The sequence below is a fragment of the Alligator mississippiensis genome, chromosome 8, assembly GCF_030867095.1.
Source record: "Alligator mississippiensis isolate rAllMis1 chromosome 8, rAllMis1, whole genome shotgun sequence".
NCBI classification, from domain to species: domain Eukaryota; kingdom Metazoa; phylum Chordata; order Crocodylia; family Alligatoridae; genus Alligator; species Alligator mississippiensis.
In genome coordinates this window covers 36085808-36109668 of record NC_081831.1, presented here as the reverse complement: position 1 = coordinate 36109668, position 23861 = coordinate 36085808, and the positions used below count along the sequence as shown (strand labels likewise).

Here is a 23861-nt window from a genome sequence, read left to right as displayed (position 1 = left end):
GAGACTTTATCTGGCTTATCTCTAGATAAGGTGCCAGGCAATGGAGGGCATCGTATCATGACTGCATTATGGGCAAGCAGGATAGGGTCAGAGTCAACACAGGTGAATGGCAGTGGAGGACAGAACAGAAGCACATGAGAGTGTTGTGGGTGTGCTGTGGAGGCTACCTCTGAGAACAAAAGGGCAGGTCATTTGAAATATTGAAGTTGTGTCCTTTCCCCTCCTTATGAACTCAAAAATTCCACTGGAGAATTTTTGTTTATGTATGAATTTAGTACTGGGATAAGTTGCTGGACTGATACCCCTGGAAAATTAAATTCTCCTCAGAACAGGTGAAGATGTGACAAGGCAGCAGAAGCTCACCCATATACATCAGCCTCAAGACCAATTTTATTTTCCAGTGCTTGCTAAAGAACATGGGACCAGAACCACACATGTGTAGACAAAACAAGGGGCATGTGTGCACGACACTGTAAAGCAAGTTAACTGCTTTTCCACCACATTAATGGCACTGGCGTTTGCACGTGTCAATGGTGTGCATTCATTCCAGCTGTTGTAGCACATTTGGCGGCATATTGTGCCTTAAATGACTTTGGGGTGCAGCAAACTAAAACGCCTCTGAGGAAATTTAGTTTGCTGCCCTATAGCTGCGGAGTGAAGCATTAGGCTCTGTGCGGTGAGCCTGCCTGCCTGCATGAGCTCCATAGGGATCTGGTCCTTCCCTCCGCGGCTGCAGTGCCCCCTGGGACCACCTGAGCCAGGTGCCTGCGGGTGGGTGCTGCCTAGGGAGGGCTGCTGCTGCTGCAGAGGGAAGCACCAGCCCCCCGCCTGCAGCCCAGGAACTGCTCTCCCTGCTGGCAGCTCGCCCTTCCTTCCCTGCCACAGGAGAGGCAGGTAAGACATGGGTGTACATGACACGGGGGTTTACTTTGCCCTAAATTGAAGCGGTGTTTTTAAAAACCCACTGCTTCAATTTAGGGCGAAGTAAACCCCTGTTTTATCTACACACACCCAAGGTCTAGAAAGAGGTAGTTAGCTGTGTTAGTCTGAAGTCTGGCAAAAGGCAGCGCAGGGTGGCACTTCAGAGACAAACTTTCAGAAAGGCATAAGCTTTTGTAGGTGGCAGGATCTGATGAAGTAGGCTGTTGCTTACAAAGATGTATGCCTCTTTGAACTGTGACTCTCCAAGGAGTCAGCCTGCCCTGCCTTCCATCTGTGTCTAGGTAATGGCACAAGTGCCCTTTATTAGGTTACAGAAGTACTTTCTAGCATAGGAACATAGGACTGGAAGAGACCTTCTGGGCTGTTAAGTCCATTCCCTTACTGTTGCTGGCAACTATGTTATGGACTCCCTGATCTAGCTTGGCCAATGGGACAGAAGAGTAGCCTGTTTATAGCACAGAGACTATCTTTATTTGTTCGTGAGAATATTTCTCTCTCCTGTTCTCTGTCGCATTTGTCACTGTTGTTAGCACTGTGCTGCTGGCCAGGGTATTGACTGCAGTTTGCATACACATAACTAAACTAGCTCTGAAATCAGGTAGCTTGGGTACTACTAGAACAATATCTGTGATAGCATGGAGCTCAGCACACACTAACTACCTGAGTATTTACCCAGCTTCCTGGAGGGTTTTTGCAAACTAGTTGGTTTAAAGATAACTCAGGTATATCAACGCAAATTGCAGTCAAGATAGTGACTGCAGTGTTGTGGATGTACCCCAACTTACTTTATTGATTTTTCATTCCAACTTCCCCCACACACTTCTTGCTCTTTATCCTAGATTGTTCATAGATATAGGCATTCACTCTTTCTCCTGCTGTTTAAAAAAAGCTTTCTAAGCAGAAAACAACAACAATCAATTCAAACTTTCAAAGCCACAATGTTTGAGTGAGTTCAAAATTAGGTAGGGCTACTTCTCTTCCCCTCCCCCTCCCCACCACATTGTAAACCTCTTCTTGTTCCTTGCCACTCATTCATTTTACGGGGGTTTGGTTTGGTTTGGTTTTTTGAAGCTGAGACCTTGGAGGAAACCAGAGCTAGCTGCAATTGTCTCAAAGCCCTTGAAAATTACTGTGAGATGTGCTGGAATACTGACAGAGCAAAGATAAAACCTTCTCAACTCAAGTCTCATTTTAACACTTTCATGGATTTCATAGATTTCATAGACATTAGGGCTGGAAGGGACCTCGGAAGATCATCGAGTCCAGCCCCCTGCCTCAGGGGCAGGAAGTCAGCTGGGGTCACAGGAGCCCAACAAGATAAGCATCCAAATTTCTCTTGAAGGTGTTCAATGTAGGTGCTTGAACCACCTCTGGTGGCAGGCTATTCCAGACCTTGGGGGCTTGGACAGTAAAGAAATTCTTCCTTAAGTCCAGCCTGAAACAGTCTTGCAGATTTACTCATTCCAATAACTCCTGTTAACACAGTATTTGGATTTCTGGAGGATTAGCAGACATAAAAGATGCTGGTGGGCTGTCTTGCTAATTACTGGTCTAGTTTTGGCCTGGACCACAGCTGTGTAGGAATGGTCTGGGACTTGTACATCTACATAACTGTCAACTGAACTCTAAGTCACCGGTGCTTGTATAGAGCAGGTTTCTAGTTGAGGTGATATGACTGGCTTCTAGAAAAAGTCTTCTTTTTACCTGCAAATCAAATCCCTGTGATATGGAAATTGCCAAGAGAGAAAAAATGTGGAATATCCATATTTTTACAGTCACTGTTTTGACCATAGCCACATTTTTAAACAAGGCGATTCCTTTCCTGAATTCAGTACTTATTTTGGCCTAAAAACCACCCAGACCTAGTCTGAAAAAGATGCTCTTACTTGAGACACCAGAGTTTTATTCAGGACTGATCCATTTTTCTTTTAATTCAAATCAATGCAGGTTAATTGAGAGCAGCTTATTTTTACTTCTGCTGGTATATGGCTGCCAAGATCAATACCAGTCATTTCCACTTAAACCATTCTACCTTTACTGGAACTGTTAGAGCATCCAGGTCTCCAACCAAAGTATTACAGACCAGCACTGCACATGTGGTTCCTTGTGTTATAATTGAAACCAGTATATCGTCAGTCTCACTACAGTGGCATCCTCATAAATGTTGTAAGTAAATGGACACATGCTTATCCTAAACCGGTGTATATATATTACTGTATAAAACATTTGCACGCTAAAAATACTCAGTTACGGGGCAACCGCCCATTGATTTCCTTTGCTGTAATGGGACCTCAGAGAGATCATTATCACCACACTTAGCCACTAGGTGGGGCAGTGGTAGCAGTAGCTGTTACATATGAGTTATCCCATCACCCGGTGACACTCCTCAACACAGCGTGAGTTAACTTTACCTTATGTCCTAATGCTAAAACTAGGTTTCGTAACAGAGGTCTTTCCTTGAATTTAGAAACTAAAAAATCTTGAGATAGTTCCCAAATGAACTAGGCTTGGTTCCCTTTGTGTAGTTATCCACAGAGCCTCCTCGTGTTACACAGCAAGTGGCTACCGGAGTTCACGTACAATGAGTGTGCATGGGTATACTACTGTACTTTTATCTCTGTAATGCTAACTGGGAAAGATGTAGCTTTCTTTTTCTCTGTCTCAGATATTCATGTGCTGGGCATCTTTAAGGGTATCTCTGGTGGCCTTTTCAGTGTTATGATAAAGGTATAAAGAACAAAGGTATCTGGCTACACTGCAGTTAAAGTAGGCACACCTGAGCCAGCTTGAAACTAGTTAATTGAGGTACTTGATAGTAGTACAGCTGCAGTGGCACAAAGCTCAGCATTACTGCAGAAGCTAGGTGAATAGGCAATTTCTCTATGCTGAGTCCTGCTACAGCTGCACTGCTGCCAGTTATCTAATCTAGGTAATTTTAAGTCAACTTGGATCTACCTATATGGTCTGCCATGACTACAGTGTCGGGTGATTTAACCCAGAAAGGAGAGGAATCATTGAGGAAAGCACTCAGTTCCATCTTTTTTTCTGCCCTGTAACATAACAAAGGTTCATTTGAAGAAGTGTTGTCAAGTTTGTTTAGAAATAGTAAAAGCAAAAGCACTCCACAGTTGGTGTATAGTGAAAGGATGCTTAATGATATTGGAACCTTTACAGTTCCAATATACAGCATCTGCTGCTTGTTAGGATCACATCAGGTGGGGAATATCTGAATCTAATAACCAGTGAAGTGAAAAGCCTGGGTGGAATCCCATCAAGAAACTCTGTACAGTTTTGGTACTTCAGTGTATTTTATTCATTGGTTCTACTAGTTAGTGGGAAAAAGTCTGTATTCATACACCACATTTTAAGGTTTTGATTCTAATAAGCACCGCTTCTATAAAGCAAAATGGGAGTAAGTAGTGGAAAATGCCTGTAAACAATGCATTTGGTGCTGGGTATTTATTGGGAGTTGGATCCTTATACGTGTCTGACTCTAATAAAGAAAATTCTAATAACTGGTGAATGCTGTACGATTCATAGTTATGCAAGCTGGGTAGACTGGCTGTGCTTTCAGGCTTAGTTCTGTCACTGCTGGGCATGGAGCTCCCATTAATGTTATTAAGAGAGACAAATGTTCAATTTCTCTCTGTAAATACGACCACTTCTATGGAGGAGCCTAAATATGAGTTTATGTGTCTAACTCAGAGAGACAATAGTCAGAATCTACACTGTGGGTGGCAGCTGGGGCTAGGCTGGCTGTTGTAGTAGCTGTTGTTCTTGTGTCCCCTCTAAGTGAGCACCCAGGACTAGTAACCCAGTTGCACAACCCTTGTTATACTACGGGTAGTAATTTGGAACAAACTTTTGAATGAACAGTCTGAACACTTACTCTGGAGTTTCTCAGAGCGAGGTGTAATGTGAGGCCAGACAACCTAAGACACTGAAACTAGGGTTTGAAAAGAAACCTCAGCAAAGATTGTATACAGTTCAGGTGTCAAGTAAGGCCTACAGAGAGATAATTTACAGCAAGATGTTCCAGGGTGAAAACTGACACAATGTGGGGCATAGGTGAAGGAGCAAATGCTTAGGATTCCTCTGCCAACCTGGATTGTAGAATAAAGACCAGTGAAACCCAGAAGTGTAGAATATCCATTTTGAAATCTGGGACCAAGCAATCTGGGGGTGAGGCAGGCAGATTATGGCTGGAAGCTTTGTGTCAGATTTGGCAGGAACCTTGGGCATATCAACTCTTATATGTGCTGAGCCTGGGAGCACAAGTGAGGAATATGCTTTGCCAACTTGCTACCATTCTGTGGGTGCATATACACGTTGCCCTACAGCAATGTTGTTACTGTGCTGTGCTTTAGTACTTCCTTTTGGAAGTACTAAAGCACGGTGCAGTAATCACTTATACTGTGCTGTGCTCATTGTGCAAAGCTAGTTTTAGCTGCTATTTTGCTGTAGCAGTGCGCTAAAACAGGGGAGTGCACTGCTATGGCAAAGTAACTGCTGGATGCATGTAGACTTACATGATTGCTAGGTTGCCATAGCATGTCATACAGCAACATAATACGTTGCTAGAGTGACACAGGGTGACGTGTAGATGCACCTTGTGTACACCAACTCCTTGGGATGAGCCAGGATAACGGCATTAGAGCAGCCCTGAGCATAGGCTCAATCTGAGTTCACAAGCCCTCTGTTAATTGTTTGTCTATTGGTACCTGTGTTGCTTCATTTCTGGGATTTGGCATGTGTGGAGCAGGAGTGAACAGGGAAGGGTGTTTTATGCTGGTGCTCCTAGGTTTCACTGTGCATCCTAGTGGTTTGGGAGCTGTGTTCAGGGCAAACCTGTATCCATCTTTGGTTTTGGGTAGAAGTTGTGTATTATGTTGTGGTTTTGACCCCAAACAAAGCAAAATGTGGTGTGTTAGCAGATTTTTTTACTTGAAGTTTCTGGGTCTGGAACTCAAAGTGAATGTTGGTATAAAGAAACACTTATCTGAGAGATCTGAAAGCAAAAGCCACTCTCAGGAATGTGGAATTTCTTAGGACTATCCTGCAGGGTATTGGCCAAACACCTGGGGTTGTAGCACTGCTTCACAAAGTGACTCTCTGAACACATTGACTTGTGGAGTGGCCCATCCAGTGGCCTTATAGCTGTGGTGCAGCTCATCCCAGATGCTATCTTATCAAGGACTTCAGCTAGGATCGTGTGTGGTCTGAAAGCTGCAGCCCTGCTGGGCCTTTGATACCTTTTCTATAACCAAAAAATTCACAACTTCAGAGTGTCTGGTCTGGGAAGGGAAGTTTTAGATCTCTAGAAAAGGGGCATTTTTAGGTACAGAAAAACTATGTTACTTTTTTTTTCATTGTCTTTAAGATATATTTGATCTCAATTTTAATCTACCCCTGAACCTTATGCAGCTGAAATGATGATAATTAACATACTTTCCTTTGCAGAAGGGAGAAAAACTATACTCCCAATACCCTCTGAAACATCAGAAGTACTTTTTCTTTAACATTGTGGTATATGCAGAGTACATGATTTTGTATCATGTGTGAGGCATATTCAGGATAATCTGTATAACTTTTAGCTTCAAAACCTGTGGGTAATGTGGGTACTCCAGATTTATGGTGATGCATGTATACAACATCTATTTATTATTCACTCTCACTTTCTCTCTTTCTGTTCTTAGTTGTCCAGATATTATTCCTATATTATCTGTCTGTCTACCTCTGTGATGGGTCTGGTAGGTAAACATTTAAGATCTCATAAGACAGCTCTAGAGGCATGACTTCAAACTCTTCTCTGGGCTGTGCCAAAATCTGTCCCCATCTGTTGCCACATCTACAAATGGGTTCCTGATCCTTCAGGCTGGGGAATCAAAGGCAACTGGACATAATGCTAGTCACATTACTGCAGTGGGTTCTGTTGGCTAAGAAACTGGTGTGCCTAAACCACACTAGCCCACATGGCTGTTAAGCTTACATGAACTTTCTAAGATCTATCTACAAGAGATTCCATGTGCTATAATTTTGTATGGACTCTAACTACTTTGTTGTAATATTCTGTCACATCATCTATCCAGGAGAGGACTGTGGCAGCTTTTTAGGCATTTCACAAAGCTGCTTTAGATGGGAGTGAAGCTGAAAAAGAAGGGGGGGGGAGGGGGAGAGAGAGAGAGAAGATCCAGTTCTATGTGTCAATTCAGTTTGTCAGGAGGATCTTCTGATCACTGGCAATTTATTAGATCCTGGACCTTGAATGCATCCATGTTCCATCAGATCAGCTTTCCTGTGCAATGGTAGCACTTCAGGAGGGATGCATTAAGAGCAGTTTTGGAGGTATATTTTGTCTCATATACCTGGTACTAAAGCCGATGGGGTGGAAAGAGAGAGAGAGAAGGAATGAGAGTAGGAGGAGATTCCCATTCTGTCTGGTTTCTTTCAGGTGGTCCATTTAGAAAACCTCTATTTTACAGGTTATTTCCAAATCTAGTGTATCAGAGCTCTACCATTTTGGGTGAGGCATATGGCATAAAGGACATGTTTACTAATTGGTAAAACAGAAGGGATTACAAGACTATCAATGTGGACAGTGCAGTTAATAGGTCTTGTGTATGGACAGTGGAGGATAGTAATTTTAGCACTTACCCCTCAAGCAGAAATAACTTAGTGCACCATTAAATGTTGTTGGCATATGTAAGGATGGAACTGATGGACTGCATCCCAAGTCTTTTATTCCCCTGACCATATAGGTCACCATGATGGACTTAAAGAAGCCATATGTCAGCAAGATATGTCTCTAATTGATTTGTGGAGCTGGACAGAGTCTAAACATTTTACCAGTCAGAGAACAGATGACCAGAAGGAGAGAATGACAGAAAAAAAAGGCAAGAGTTGTGTAAAACCATGGGGGATCTTTGAGAAATGACTTCCGATTGGAGCCATAAAACAACAGTTTATTCCTGCCCCTCTGCAGGGTTCCTGGTAATGGAGTCACTCCTAGGGCAAAAGTTAATTCCAATTAGACAGTTTGAAGGGACGGTTTTCAATCACATGTCTGTCTAAAGAAACTGTGTCAGGTCACATTATGACGATGAACCAGTGGCAGTCAGGGTAACTTGGAGTGGCTTGCTGGCTTGCGGGTCTCTTGGGGATCTCCCCACTCAGCACAAGTTTGCAAGCCCCTTGCCGTGCAAACCAAACCATCGACAAACAGAATGCTGTTATCAGAATGGCTCCAACTTCCACTGAATATTGAAAATGGAGTCAAAGGCAACTCATCCCATAATACATATATCCCTTGTGCTACCTCAGCTTCTGCATCGGCCATGCAGCTTGGTAGGTAAGCTAGTATTAACTGCTGCCTTTTTATATGTACATAATGAAGTTGCAGTATAAATGTCTTCAGCCCCTACATGTATATCTCTACAGTATCTTGTGAATCATCTCCATTCCTAATAGATTGCACCTTCAATGTAGTAGAAGCATTTTCACATGATACATGTTCCCAAGATGGTCGATCTATTGGAGCATGTATCATGTGAAAATCCCAAGATGGTAGATGCTGGATCTATTGATGCAGCTACATATCTATCTTCTAAAAAATGTGCAATCTAAGTCAGAAAGCTTCAGCCCCCAGTGCAAACACATACCTGCATGGTGTTATACAACAGCAGTGTGGTAACAAAATCCTAGACTTGTTTAAAGACTAAAGGGAAAAAAACCAACCAGTTATCTGCTACAAGTAGAACGGATGGTAATCTTTCCACTAGTTTCTGGGGCCAAAGCTTACAGCAAACATGCACAAATGTTAGTACTATGTGTACTTTTTACTTATCTGTCCTTATAGCAGTTTCATACTTGCTAATAAATATTGATTCATCAGCTCTTCCTTGCCGGAGATCCAGAAAAGAGAGAAATTCTGCATGTTCAGGGGCTAGAAGTGAGACATAGCTAGGATTGTTACAGACTGAAGGACACTCAAGTGGGCACCGCAATCTCAGATCTCACTTCTGTGGCAATAGGCTCCTTCCTTTTCATCCCAAGGCATTTAGACACAGCAGTATCTGCCCAGTTCTCAGTAGGCAGGTGTTCACGTAACCAAAAATGGCAATTAGTTTGGCACATGTTGGAAGATCAGAGATCGTGACACAAGTGGAAAGATCAGAGATCCAGTGGGCCAAGAAAAGCATCCTGCCTTAGCCTAGAGAAGATTATTTGACAGCCGGGTTGAGTATATGGGTTAGGCAGAATAGGAGAAGATTGAATTGCTACTGTCTGTACTCTAGCTGTTTTGTGGGGAAACAACATTGCATTGCTAAGACATTTGCAGTTTAAAATTTATCCCTTTGTTTGTGAGGCCTTATTTCTCATGTTGTCATTCTGTCAGGGCCTAGACTGCGTGGGGTATAGAACACACGGTAGGACAGGAAACTGCACTTGATGTTCCTTTATGTTTCAGCATAAATGAGATGGCCTATGCACCACATGGCCATTGACATCCGTGAGATTTCTGGGCAAAGGGTTAGAATTTGTCTGCTCTGCAGCATGGACATACGATTGCCACAGCAATACTTTAGCTAGCCTTAATGTAGCTACTTAAGGTAAAAACCATAGACAAAATGTGACAACACTGGTTGCACCACAGGCTAGCTGTCCAAAAGTGTACCCAGTAGATTTGACAGGCTTATATGACCCAGGCTGAAGCCCATACCACCATGTCTTCCTTGAGATTGTGATGTGAAATAGGTAGATTAAAGCTAAATTGGGCATGCTTGTAATTCCTGTGATCACATTTCTGGATTGCAGTGTCCACACACCTTCAGGGTAGGATGTGGCCAAGGGTCTCCACTCAGGCCTTGTGGATTACTTAACCCAAGGTGAAGTTATGACCTCCTGTACAGGAAGAACCCTCAGGTCATTATCTAAGTGAGACCAGGTGTTATAGCTAGCTCAGTAGATTTCAGCATCTTCATGAATCATGGGAATTAGGTTTTCTACCTCCTCAATGTTTCTTTTATCCAACTATCTATTTTATAAAATTCCAGATATCTCCTGCCTGCCTCTGACTGGTAGAGAGAAGAAATGCAAATTCCATTGCTATTGAAGAGTTAGAAAAACATCCCATGACCAAGCCAAAGCTTGCCTTCCTCTTCTTACCAAAATTGTGATTATTGCTGTTACTGTTATTGTTCACGACGTGCCAGCTCATGACGTGTCAGCTCTCATACAGAGCATTATCACTGTGGGTTCCAGGAGTAGATTGGGACCCACCGCTGTGTTTGGTAGGAGACAAGCATGGACCAACAAGACTTTCCCTTCCCTGAGGAGCTGATATTCTAAGCATAGGGCAAGGGACTAATGGATAAAACAAGTCAACAGGGAAGCACAAGGAAATAGTGAAACAGGTTTTAAAAATGTTGGGTCACTGAGGATTTTTCTAGAAGGAAAGAAATGGGAAGCAGAGAGGGCATATCACTATTGCTTCTCCTCTCCATCCTGCCAGCCCATAAAAGGTTATAATCCTATAATACCAGTATCTACTAAGGCTTTTCTTCTGCTCTGTTTTTAAAATCCTCACACAACACAACTTCCAACATGGCCATGGGAGTATAGTCCATTCAAATAATTCAATTATTGTTAAGATATCTCCCTGATTTCAACCAGCATCACATGTACTTCATCACTTTACTCTGTACCCCTTTCAGGCCTATGTAGTTTCTTTCTTTGAAACCTTTGGAGGTGTGTACCAGGTACCTGCTGTCATCAATGAGAACTGTATGTTTAGATCTCAGGGCACGTAGATGCATTGGCATTTATATTCTTTCTCATTTCTGTTGTCTACATAATGGCAATCACTGCATGGCAAACTGCCTGCATTGAGCTCAGTAAGAATCTCTAGTCTAGTGCTGCCAGCTCCAAGCAGTGAAAAATGATATATCCTGCTCATGATTGGATCTAGGATTCTCTAAGGGGGATGTGGCATGCCTCCCTCCAGACCATGGGGGATATAGGGGCTAAGCATTGCTGGAGCCCCTGGACTGGCAGGGGGCATGGGGCACCAGGAAGCCAGACAGGGAGTAGGCACATGAAGGGGAAGACCCACCTAGGGGGACCTGCCCTCTGCCACCTGCCCCGCTCCTCCCATGAGATCAGGAGCAACACTGGACGGAGGAACCTGTCCCCAGCAGAGCCTGGCTCCCTGCACAGCTTTTCCCTTCTAGCTGGAGCAGGGCAGATGCGGCTCTGGGGTTCCCCCCATGCCTGCATCAGCTGGGAACATTTGTGGCAATAGGGGATGGGTTCCTCATTCCATTGCCTGCTTCTGGGTAGGCAGACTAATGGTGGGGGGAGAGCAGGTTGCACTCCCGAAGTTCATGGGATTGGCTTAAAAACAGTGAAATTATTTTAAAGAATTATGATTATTTTTGTTTGCCTGGGTTTTCTTTTCTTGTAGGATTGGGATGTTGTAGCTGTGATAGTTCAGGAAATATGTGAGAATCAAAGGGCTTGGGGTGATATCTTTTATTGGACCAACTATATACTTGGGAGAGATGTTAGACAAGCTTTCAGGCACAAAGTGCCCTTTTTCAGGTCAGCTTTTATCTGTGTTTAGGTCATGTTTTCAAGTTTTCCTTTCCAAATGTGAAGGTTGAATGAAAAATAAAATAATTGGTTAAACCCATACTCTAGAATGAGACTTGCAAAGAAATCTCATTTCAAGTGAGTGCAGATATCACACTTCCCTTACAGAATTTTGCGAAATCTTCTTATTAAATTAAACATGAGGGATTGGGCTTCAAAAATAATAAACAGAGTAAAATCATAAAATAATAATTTAATTTGTATTCCCCATAATGATTGTGGATGAAGTAGGGCAAAATGGGTTTTTTTTGGTCAAACATTAAATTGGGGAGAAAAGAAGCTAGGGTAAAATTCAGCAAACTTGGGGGAAAAATTTGAAAACATTGAAATAACCCTTTTTGACGTTTTGAAAAGAAAAGCAAACTTTTTATTTTGAAATAGTGTTTTGGTTTCAAAACTGAATTAGATTTTTTTTAATAAAAGGATAAAAAATGAGGGATACAGAAACTTTGGATGGAAACAACGGTTTCATTTGGGGTCAAACAAAACATTACATCTGACTGGCAGTATGTTTTCCTGTAAAATCAAGAAAGAAAAATACCTGTGTCAAATCAACCTGAGGAGAATTTGTCTTTTTCCTTCTATATTTTTGATCAGCCACGGCACCAGAAAATCCTCCTTTGCCTGGTTTTTTGAACCAGCTCCCAAAGTGGAACAACACACAGGAGGGGGCAGGGAAGGGAAGTGCTTAAAAGAAACAATTTAACACTTGAATTTCGCTGCCCATATTTCATCTTGCTCCTCCCTGGCTTGTATATTTGCCCTCTGGGCATGAACAGAGAGAGCAGGTAATTGCAGGACGATCCCCCTCCCCTGCTTGACAGCTGACGCTCAGTCATATGACCTCGCAGGCCCGGGCACCAGACACCCGTTGCCCCAGAGTCACTTCCCCGCCCCTCGTCTGGCGTTGCTGCTGCTGCTGCTGTTGCCCTGGAGCTTGGGATGGGATGTGTGTGTGTGAGCGTGTGTGTGTGTGTGTGTGTGTGTGTGTGTGTGTGTGTGTGTGTGTGTGTATCTGCTGGGAAGAGAGGTTGGGATTGCCTACAGCAAACCTGGCCAGGGAAAGCTTTTCATCTCCTCGTTGAGGAGAGCAAGCTGCCTGCTGTCAGGGTTGTGGCTGCGGAGAATAGCTGTACACAGTAATTACTGAAAGCTAACACGCACCAAAGCTGGGAGGGGAGGGGACCCGGGGTGGAAATTGCTAGCAATATGGTGAGCATGTCAGGACCCAGGTACCGATCAAAGCCCCCAAGCAGGCTAGCAGATGGAAAAACGGGCCCTTCGCTTTAGAGGAGGGCAGGGGCAGAATTTTAACCGTCACTCGTTAACTTCCATGTAGGGGGAGGATGCTATTAATGTCTGGGTTTGCCCCCTGTCCCCCCAGCTTTCACATCTCCTGCCCCAGCTGCTGGCACTGAGGGGAAAGGCTTATTATGCTGTATGAAGAAGAATTTGGTGCCAGGTCAGGATTTAGCAAAAGGCAAAGTGCCACTGACAGAGAACAACGACCTCTGTCATTAAACCCCTCTCCGATCTCTCCTCCCTGCCCCCCCCCAAGGGATGTGACCCCTTTCTACCTTATTCAGCCACCAGTGCTGATTTTTATTCTAATCTCACTGAACCTCCCTCCCTCTGGATTTGGACGCTATCGTCTCCAGCATCAGGAGCTGCTGTCTTAAATGCTGGAGGTTGTGACTGGCATACGGTGCAAGGTACAAACATAGGCGAGCCACCCTTGACTTTGCCCCAGCCTTCTCCCCGAGTAGTGCCAGGGGGATGAAGTTTGCCTGGGGAAAATGCATGGTGCTGGGCTTGTCAGACTCTTGTTCTGTTGATGTATCTGACCTCTTGGCAGTTCCTTGGTTTTGCCTTCCTTGATTCTTTCCACCTTTAGCATATTTGTATTGCCCCATCATCTCAGCAGCTGACAGTCTGTAATGTATTTATCTTCTACTGTGTGGAAGGCAGTGCCATTATCCCTGTTGTAGGGCTGGGAAAGTGAGGCAGACAGATAGAAGCTAAGCAACTTGCCTCAAACAGGGAGTCTGTGGTGGGGAAGGGAGTTAGAGCCTGGCTCATCTAAGTTCTAGGTGAGAATCCTACCCATGGGTGACTCTGTGCCCCATAAAGTCCTAATGCAGGAAGAACAAGTGTCCATCGAAAACAGCAGCACAAATGGCATTGTATTTGGCCCTTCAGAGTTGAGAGTCTGGCACAGCCACAGAAAACCCCCAGTATTGGGGATAGAGAAGAAAACATTCTCTGAAGTAGAAAAGATGTGATTGATGGTACTCATTGTTACCAGTACTCACTGTGGAGTCTCTGGCCTGTTTCTTCATCAGCCTGTCTCTCAGCTGAGCACAGGAATGGGAGAAGGCATGGGGCACTTTTGCACTTCTGTTATGAAGGGCCTGCACTGGAGTAGGGGGAAAGACACCACATTGGTTTAATCAAACTGGCTATCTTGCACTCTGCTTTCTATGGGCAGAGGGAAGTAAAGAATAAGCAGTGTCCACTGCGCCCTGATCACACCCCTCCCTTGCCTTCCACTTCCCACCTTAAGTCTGGCCCAACATGTCCCTAAGGCAGTGGCTGTGAGCAGGGTTCCAGTGGGATCCTTTGACAGTCCCCAATTAGCAGATGATTTCTTTCACACTGAGGGATGTTTCCTTTGCTGCTCATAGCTGGGAGCAGAATGTACAGAAAGAGCCACAACATTTAAGAGTAAAACAGTAACCAAACTTTTCCAAACTTCAGAAAATCTCCAGCCTTCTGCTCCCCCAATTGGGAGATAGTGTATCACATCCTTCAACAGCTCATGGATACCAAGCAGACCTGTTTAACAGCTCTTGTTGCTGGGCACATCAGTAAGATCCCTCATTATGGTGAGAACTTATTTGTGAAGGAGTGGAGTGTGAATTGATTGTGTAGGACAGGGGTGTCAAAGATCTGACCTGTAGTGCCATTTCACCCAGCCTGTGGGGCTCTTAGGAGGGCTGGGAATTTGGGGGAGGGCGAGAGAAGCAGGGTGACTGATTGTTGCATCAACCCCGTGCCACTGCTCACCTAACTGCTTCTGCCACTTGCTGCCAGATCCAGATCCAGCTCATGAGGAGTCCCATGGTCTGGATTTATCCCTGGAGGCCTGGGTGAATTTGACACCCTAGTGTAGGAGTTTTGATATGCTAAACCTTCACTGGAAGATTCCTTGCTGTTAGGTGCTCAGCCACCGTACTTGTTTTTTGAACATTGGCTATGATTAGCTGGCAGGTACAAAGCATCAAGAATGTGGCTGAAGTTTTAGATTCCAGTATACATTGGCAGCTCTAGAATTCAGAAGAGAGACACCATTCCCTATGCAAGTAGAACAATGATAGTATGTCACTGAAGGATACTAGAGCAGAAACTGCTTGATAGGGTGCAAGATAATCTTGCGCTTCCAAGTGAGTGAGCACAACTGAGAAATGGCCATGAGCAGAACTGAGATTTCCTTCCTGACTCAGTCACTAACTCCTTGTGACACCTTGCCTCACCTGCGAAATGAGGGTAGTAGTGCATGCCACACAAAGGTGATATTTATTGCTGTTGGTGAAGTGCTTTGAGATCCTCTGAGGAGGTGAGGAGGATCAAGACAAGGGCAAAGCGTTGTGTTAGCATATGATTACCATCCTTACAGCCATTGTATTGATGCTAACTGCACTTCAGGATGTTGGATGGGGGAGGTGGATGTCAGCCAGTCTCTAAGAAACTGGGTTTTCATTTCCTCTGTCCTGATGTCTATTGGCTGGACACCAGATCGCGCTCGAGGGATGGCCTTTCAGCATATCGTGTGACCACATCTTGCATTGTTGGGCGGCTTCCCTGCTTCATTTCTGTCCATGTGTCCTTATGATGGGGATCAGATTACATGGCCTTCACAATGCACCAGCCATCTATTATTCAGTCATTGTATGCTACCGTATATACTGGTGTATGGGTCACACCAGATCAGAGCTACATGAGCAAGCGTGGGCCTCCTATTCACTAGGAAAGCTGGCATCTGTCAGTAGATAACACATCATAACTAGATGGATAGAGGGAGAATTACATGATAAACTATGATACTGTGAATTACCTTGTGTGAATTATTAGGATTTAAGCAGAATGCTAGCAGAAACTACTCTGAGGCTACCAGAGCTTCAGTAATGCTTTATATCGTGACAGTGAAACCCATGAATTCCTGTCAGTTGGGTTGGGGTATTAAACCAGACTTCTTCCCGTGTGCTAAGATGCATAGATAGGTTCACAGGGAAACTCTTACAAAATTAGGTGATGAGAAATGCACATTAACTCCTAAACCACCAAACAGAGAAGATGCAATAGAAACCTGAACCAAGAAGAAAAATTTTTATATTGGTAAGGTCTAGAGATGGCTGTGTCCATGCAGGCTCAAATGAGGTGGAGTCTTTTCAGAGTAGTGAATGGTGAATGGATTGGAATTTTGGTTGATATTTTTATTCACACCTTCTTTCTTAGTATAGAAGGAGAAAGAGATATTCCATAAAACTAAAATTTGAAAACCAAAACCCAAAAGCCTTTTGATTAGAAGTGGTCAAAAATGTTCTGGTTGAAATTTTTCCACCAGATACCACTGTTTAGTCAAAGTCAAACCTTGTTGCAGGAATGTGTTAATTTTGCTATAAAAAATAAATCAGACCCAGGCTGTAGGCTGATGGCCACATGTTCTGTTTTGACATTTTGCTGTTTCAAAAGGACATTGTGTTTCTATTTGTTTTGTTGTTTTTAAATAGTTGAAATCAAACTGAGACATTTTGATTTTCTCAGAACTGAATGTCTAATCAATACAAAATGAAAATTTAAAAAAATTCTGTTTTGTGGTAAAATTGGAAATCTTCACACTGGAGTTTGGAATGGGAACTTAACTGAACAGCTCCCCCCCCCAGCACATAGTAACTTTTGGAATTCATTAGCACAGAATATCATTGAGGCCTAGACTTCAAGATTCAAGGACATTTGTGTGGATAAATGGGAGAAGTTAATTTAAGAGGTACAAAGAACATTAGGTACCTGTTTCTTGTGGGAGTTCAGAGGTTAACTATCATTTGTGCCTCTGGAGTCTACCTTCAGTGAGAAGATCTATAGTTATAGTAGTACAAGTGAAAACAGAACCAAAATTTTGGGAAGGGAATAAACAGTCCCTTATAATTCAGGGTATAAATCAATTTCTGATAATTGAGGAGTAAAAGGAAACTTACTGCATGGGCAGGCTATCCTATAAGCCCTGCTTCAGGGTGTCTTTGCATCCTCATTGGCATCATCAGCAATTGTCCACAAGCGCAGGTAGAACTGATAGTGACAAACTGAACTGGAGCCCTTGCTCTCCAGTCTCTGGTGTCCCCCAACGATTGTTTCCATTTGAAGGGAAATAGCAACTCTGCAGAATTTTATGACACTGACATTTTTGAGGTTTGCTTGAGCATAGCTGTGCCTGTTTTGCTGACTGCTTACAACACCCTTAAGGGTGTTTGGGAACTGGGAGCTTTTATGTCCTTGTGATATTTGAAGACTCTGAGCACCATGCAGGATTGATTTTGTTCTAACACACTGGAGACAGATGATTTAAATAGATTAAACTCCTTGGCATTGATGTAGTTCATGCAGTTCACACTGGCTGTGAAACCAGACAGTGGTCTTTTATTCCTTTCTCCAGCCAGGGGTGGTAGGTTAAGGGCTGGTAGGTGTACACAAGCATGGAAGTTGGTTCAGATGGTGCCCCTGCTACCATTCTGAAGCATGGGGAAGCTGATAGACAAGATGCGGGAGGTTACTGGAGTGTGGTAATTACCGCGCTCCATCAGCTTCCTGAGTCTCATGTATCAGCCTCCCCATGCTTCAAAATGGCAGCGGAGGTACTTTAAATCTTGTTGAATGAACTTTAGTTCATGCACCCCCACCACCACTTTGAAGCCCAGGGTGCTGATGCAAGAGATGCTACGGTGCTTTAATTAAAATGGCTCTTTGAGCCGCTTTAATTAAAGTGCTGCCCTCCCCCCCTCCCTCCCCCACAACCCCTGGAGCACATGTAAAAGTGTCCTAAGTCAAGTCATCAAGAACTGCGTGCTAGTTTGCATAGGAAGTATGTGATTAGACAATGATTCAGAACTTCTGGACCAAACCATTTTTGACAATTAAATTTATCTTCAGAAAGGGGAGCAGAGCCTCAGCTGGGTCACTGGAACTGAACTTCTTGACCTTATTTATAAGCTAATCATTTTATGTTTTCCTTTATTTGTCGCCTTTAGAGGAGCTGGAGCTACCTCTCTTTGTGTGCATTGGCAAGCTGTATCTGGCCTGCAAGCTGTATTTTGCCCACCCCTGTTATAAGTGAAGCTTTTCAGATGTGATAGGAAACCTAATATGTCTACCATGAAGACACTCAGTACCTGACTACCCTGCTACACCACTCCAGCCCTTCTACACTTCCTACAGCTTACTTTCCCAGCTATGCAAGAACTCATTTCAGATATGTCTTCCCTGTCCATTTTGGGCATGTACTGGGTTTGCCTAGCTGAGTCTCACTCACCCAGTGTCTTATTTCTCAATGGATGAGCTTAACAGAGATGTCTTGGTTTTTAAAAATAGTTAATATTTAAATATTAATTGAGCCATTAATTACATCTGAGCCCCAGAACAAAACAGCCATGAATGATTAATGAGGAGGCCTATGGTAAATGTCTCTAATAATTCACAAAGCAACAGAGCCAGGTATTTTCTTTGAGCATCCAGTTTATTCAATGAAAGGAAAGGGAGAGAGACAGTCAGCTAATGAAAGGATACTAGAGGAAGGAGAGAAGAGAGAGGAGGCAATATAGGCTGTGTTCATAGAATCATAGAAAAGTAGGATTAGAAGGGACCTTCAGAAGTCATCTAGTGAAGCAGGATCATTCCTATCCAAACCATCCTATACAAATTAATTATCTAACCAATTAGTAAAACTACAAAGTCAACCCTGACAACAACCACAAGGCATAACATCCTAACTTGCCACAGGTAAGGCAGGGGGACAATGGTGTTTTGTGCATAGTACTGTGCTACAATAACAGTGTTCATCTAAGGATCTCAAAGAACTATACAAGCATTAGCCAAGCTCTTTAGCACGCCTGGTGATGCATGCATATTTTTACTTTCCAAATAGATAAACTGAGGCAAAGGGTGCATGAGGTTAATTCAGGGCTGGTCCATAAGCCAAGTAAAACCACAGAGCCCTGACACCCATTTCCATTGGCTCTTGTGACTTTGCCCATTATGTATTTATGCTTATAGTTCTCCAGATAAATAGCATTGCAAGCCCATTTTTGTATATCCAATGTAAAGCTGCCACTTGAACTGATCAAATGGCACAAAGTCTATCTGATTATTATTTAACAACTCTTGGGAAAAACAATTGTTTTCCAAGATGTGCTTGTTGTGAATGGGAAAGGCACTGGTATGCAGACACTCACTCATTCTTTGCAAAGCATAGCTAATGGTCAAGAGGGATATTTATACTTTATACTATTTATAATGTATAATACAGTAACTCAAAGAGGATTCAGTCTCATATAACAAAAAGAAAGTCTCTGCTCCAAAGGGTTTAAAGCATAAATATATCCCCATCTGTGAAATGGGCATAACAGTGACTCCTTTGTCTGTCTAGATCATCTGCCTAGATTGTATATTCTTTGTGAGAAACTGCCTCCTACTATATGGATATTCAGCTTCCAAAGCAATAAGCACCACTGGAATAATGAAAGCAATGTTAATAATATCAAATGATAATTCTACAACTAGCCATAGAAGGACCACCAGTTACACCAGGAGTCAGGAGTAGAAGATAAATAGTGACCTTTGGAGCTACTCTGGACTAATGGGGCACATCCAGGTGATTCCGCATGTGCCTCTTGCAGCGTCTTAAACCCATTTGAGATGCTGCAAGAGGCACATGCAGGAAGGGGAAAAGGTTCCATAAGCTGGAAGTTTGCAGCGTGGGGGCAAAATTGGACCCCTGGATATCCAGGGAGTAAAAAAAAAAATGGAGTGAAAAAAAGCAGGGCAGGGCATAGTCCCAGCAACCAGAGGCTGGGTCCTGCACAGAGATGCTCTGGTTGCCACAGTGTCTCTATGCTTGGCCCTCACCCTGGTGCTAAAGCACAGTGCCAGCCTGTGCAGGGCAGGCAGTGTGCCAGCCACAGGGAGCTGGACCCAGGCTCCAGTGCTGGTATGTAAGGAGTCAGGGGGGCTGGAGTAGGGGACCATGGGGAGGGACCCCCACCAGCCCTGCCCACTCCCCCCGCCCTCCTGGATCCCTGCCCCACCTGGCCCCATTCCCCGCTTGCCCCCCGATCTTCCCCACCTGGCCCCACCCCTGTCTGCGCCCTGAGCCCCCCCCAATCCCTGCCCCGCCCAGCCCCAGCCCCTGCCTGCCCCCCCATCAGTGCCCCTGACTGGCCCCATCCCCCCGAGCCCCCCCCATTGCTGCCTTCCCACCCCACATCCCCACAATTAAAAACAAAACAAACAATCAAAAAAAACCCATCACTTGCTGGCACTATCAGCTGCTGTTGGGATCACAGTGTGGGGCCGAGTGACAGCCCTAGTGGCCCCAGCCTGGACGTTGCTGCTCCGTGCTGCCCTGTGCTGCCCAGGGGGACTCTGCCAGGAGGCTCCAGAGCCCCCACAGCCCCTGCTCCCATGGTGAGTAGAGGCTTTTTTTTTTTTTTTTTTTTAAGTGTCAGAGGCTGGGGTGGGTGGGGGTAGCTATTGGGGGGCTGGGGATGTACGTGGGGGGGTTGGGCTGGGGGGGGCAGCCATCAGAGGGGCTGCAGGAGCCGGCAGGGGATGGTGCAGCAATCCAGGGGGCTGGGGGAGCAAGCGGGGGTGGGGCACGTGGGCTCTGCAGGGGTGGGTGGTAGCTTCTGCAGGGGCCGTTTCGCCTCTGTTGGGGCGATTGTAACCCCTGTGGGGGAGCTGTAACCCCTGTGGGGGGGCTGTGGCCTCTGTTGGGGGGCTGTAGCCCCTGTGGGTAGGTTGTAACCACTGTTGAGGGTTGTAGGCCCTGCGGGGGGCAGCAAAACATGTAGGTATTTAGAATTCATTTTATTATGATGACAGAGACACTGGCAAATTGCTTTAACACTGTAGATATATCAATAAAACATTGCCCAACTGATCGTGTCTCTGTCTCTCACTGTCTTTTATATAGTGGTCTTTTGTTCTAATCGTGGAGAAACATGGATTTTGGGGTATTTTACAGAGTGACTTTGGGCTATTTTATCAGGGATTTTTCAGTTTTCAAATAGGGAACACCAGAATTCCTGCTAGGGAGGCCAGTGGCAGGACCCTGCCTGCTCAGAGCTGGCACCTTGGACCCAGCTGGAGGTGGCTGACCTCCTGTCCAATTGATTCAAAGCAGGCCACCATACCCATAACATCTTCTGGGTGACAGCTGCCCAGATGGCTGGGCAGGGGGTACACATGGCAGTAGTGCCGCACAAAGGCCAGCTTTGCAGGGAACTCTCAGGTCTGCTTCAGCAGTCCAGCTGGCACAAGGGGTAGTGTCCCCAGGTACCAATTGGCTGGGCTATAGAAGCTCCTGAGAGCAAGTAGTCCTGAGCTACTTGCCAGGGCAGCTTTTTGTACTGATGGGGAAAGCACAGGTGCTGGCCCCGGGCTGTAGCTCCCTTTGGCTGCAGATCCAGGAGGACCCAGGCAGGGTTATTTTGCCCCAAGTGGCACAATTTGCTCCACAACAAGGTGCATGTCCGGGCACGTGCACTGAGACAAAAAGCCCTGGCTCAAATTTGCACCACTTCTATTTGAGCTGCTGCCACCACATTCGGCTGATCCCCTCCCTAGACAGGAGAAGCAGTGCTCAGCCCAGCCCACCTGCCACCTCAGGCCACTGCTCAGGAAGAGCTATGCAGGAAGGATGCTGTCTGCTCCAGTATGCTCCTGCACAGCAGCAGCAGTGCCTGCCTGCCTGCCTAGCTTCCCTGCTGGACTGTGCCCCATGCCCCTGCCTGCTTGCCTCTGCCTGCCGCAGTGCTGCTGACTTCTGGGGGGTTGCCAAAACACCCAGGGTACCATTTTCCCTAAGTCTGGATCTGGATGGATGGATGAATGGAAAACACTGCTGTTACCCAAGTGGCTTTTGTTTGCAATCGACGAATATGATCCAGCTTACCGTGCGTCTGAAACTCGTGACCCCCTCAACCATATTAATAACCATGTAATCAGCAAGCATCAGGCCCCTTTGGATGAAGTGGTGTCATTCTCTCTAAGCCTTATAAAGTATTCACTAAATGTCCCTTTGTTCCTTTTAAGAGGCCAACAGATATAACCCCTCTCCTCATCTCCTTAGCCCCTCACAAAACCAAGGCTGAAAGGACAAGATCTATATCTAGCTATAACATAACAGTAACTAATTGTAGTGATGGCATATCTGCTACATAGAAATGCATGTTGAATTCAATAATAACAAAAGCTATGTATATGTTATCAATATTTATATATCTCTATATATACAGCATTTATAAATTAACCAAAACACTTGCAAATCTGCATAACCAGTTACCATTGCTCCTAATGCTTTCAATTTATCCTAATAGACATTTAATGAATACTTTATAAAGCCTTAAATGGAGTATTTTAAAATCAATGACACTATTTTATTACTGTTTGTATTATCTTTATTTTGATGGTATCTTAGCTGTCTGGTGTCCATTGATTGCAGGCCCTGATCAATGGAACAAGGTTTCATTTTAAACATATTCAAATGAACAGAAAAAAAGTGCCTGGAAGTGTGTGGAAAGGGTCCCATTCAGCTTTTGATGGGGCTAGACATGGATCAGTCACTGATTACTAAGGTGAACAAGGAAGGGTTGCACAAACTAATCCTGCACATTCTACCTATGTTAATCCCCTTGTGTAGTTTAAAAACTATATTTTCTGAGGGGTAATAGTTAGTTGTTAGCTGAACAGAGATATTATCCAAAGGACTGATCCCCAAGGTTGCACAGGTCTTTTGTTCATAGTGACTAAAGCTCAGATTATTAAAGGTATATGGATACCTGATTCCCACTGACATTACCTTATAAATTTTGTCTTTTATCAACAGATCAACAGCACCCATGTGGTCTGGCAACTATGAATAAAATAGGTAAATATGAGATTAGACAAATATTCCTTAGTTTCAGTGCACATAGTTTCATAACCAGTGATTCGTCTTTCATTCTGGTTCATTCAACCGGGCTTGGTGTAAGTGACATTTCTAATTAAACTGATGTGTTCCATTAGTCTTGGTGACAATGTGTGGGGCTTTGATTGGAGGAGGGATTATTTGACCCTTAGGTTCTGCCATCAAAACTGTATCATAGAACAATCTGGGAGGAAATGGTGCTGATCCACAGATGGCAACAAGTTTCACTTGATTTGTGGAGCCTGGAAGAATTTCCCTGAAGCATGGTCAAACATGGTAAAAGCTTAAGATGTACATGGCTGAAAATGTTGATGTAAAAAGTTCATGGAGCTCTGTTATTTAGTCAATCAGATCACCAGATTGGATTCCTTGTCTAAACATCAATAGACAAGGAATCCAAAGGTCCTTCCTGTGATGCTAAAGCTGCAGAAGTTGCCTCTAATTTTGCAAACACAGTTTTGTGCCATCAAATATTTGTGCTAACAGATAGGCCAAGTTGCTGCCTGGCAAAAGATCAGGTGTTCTAGACTCCTGAACCAGATCTAGTTGGTACAACAGGACTGTATCATCTATAGTTTACGTTTGTGCTTTAACAAATTTAGGAGGGATTTTTTCTACTTCCGGGGTTTCAAAGGAGGAGGTGCTTCCCTTCATGACAGTGCACTTATCTTTGTTTCTTTGTACTATGGTGCTCACTCCTGGAGTCAATGAATATGTAATGTTGTTCCATTAGCAGGGTCTTGACTTTCTTTTTGCAGAGTTTAGTGTGCTGGCCTTGAGATAGGCCTTCCTTCCCCAACTATCTATAATGTGCCTGTTGGGCTTCAGTAGAATTGGGAGCTGTACAACAGAAGTGGCGTAGGGGCAGGGGTGCAGGGTGGCAGTAGTTGTAAATGGTAATAGATCACTGACAATGTGCTTTGGAAAAGAATGACCTTTGTTTCATATAATAAGTGGACTGATTGGGGTGTTGCATCTGCCAGCTGGTGAGATCAGCTACTAACAGGACATGTCTGTATCACAGTCATTGCTG

General features: G+C 44.3%; 1 protein-coding gene across 1 annotated transcript in view; it reads left to right on the top strand.

Annotated features, from left to right (window-relative positions):
- The first annotated feature begins 3282 nt into the window (after positions 1–3282).
- LOC102571755 (brain-specific homeobox/POU domain protein 3) overlaps positions 3283–23861 on the top strand; it is a 63644-nt gene continuing 43065 nt past the window's right edge. Inside the window, exon 1 of the mRNA XM_059733112.1 lies at positions 3283–3338. The gene's annotated coding sequence lies outside the window, so the exon portion shown is untranslated. The remainder of the gene's footprint in view (positions 3339–23861) is intronic.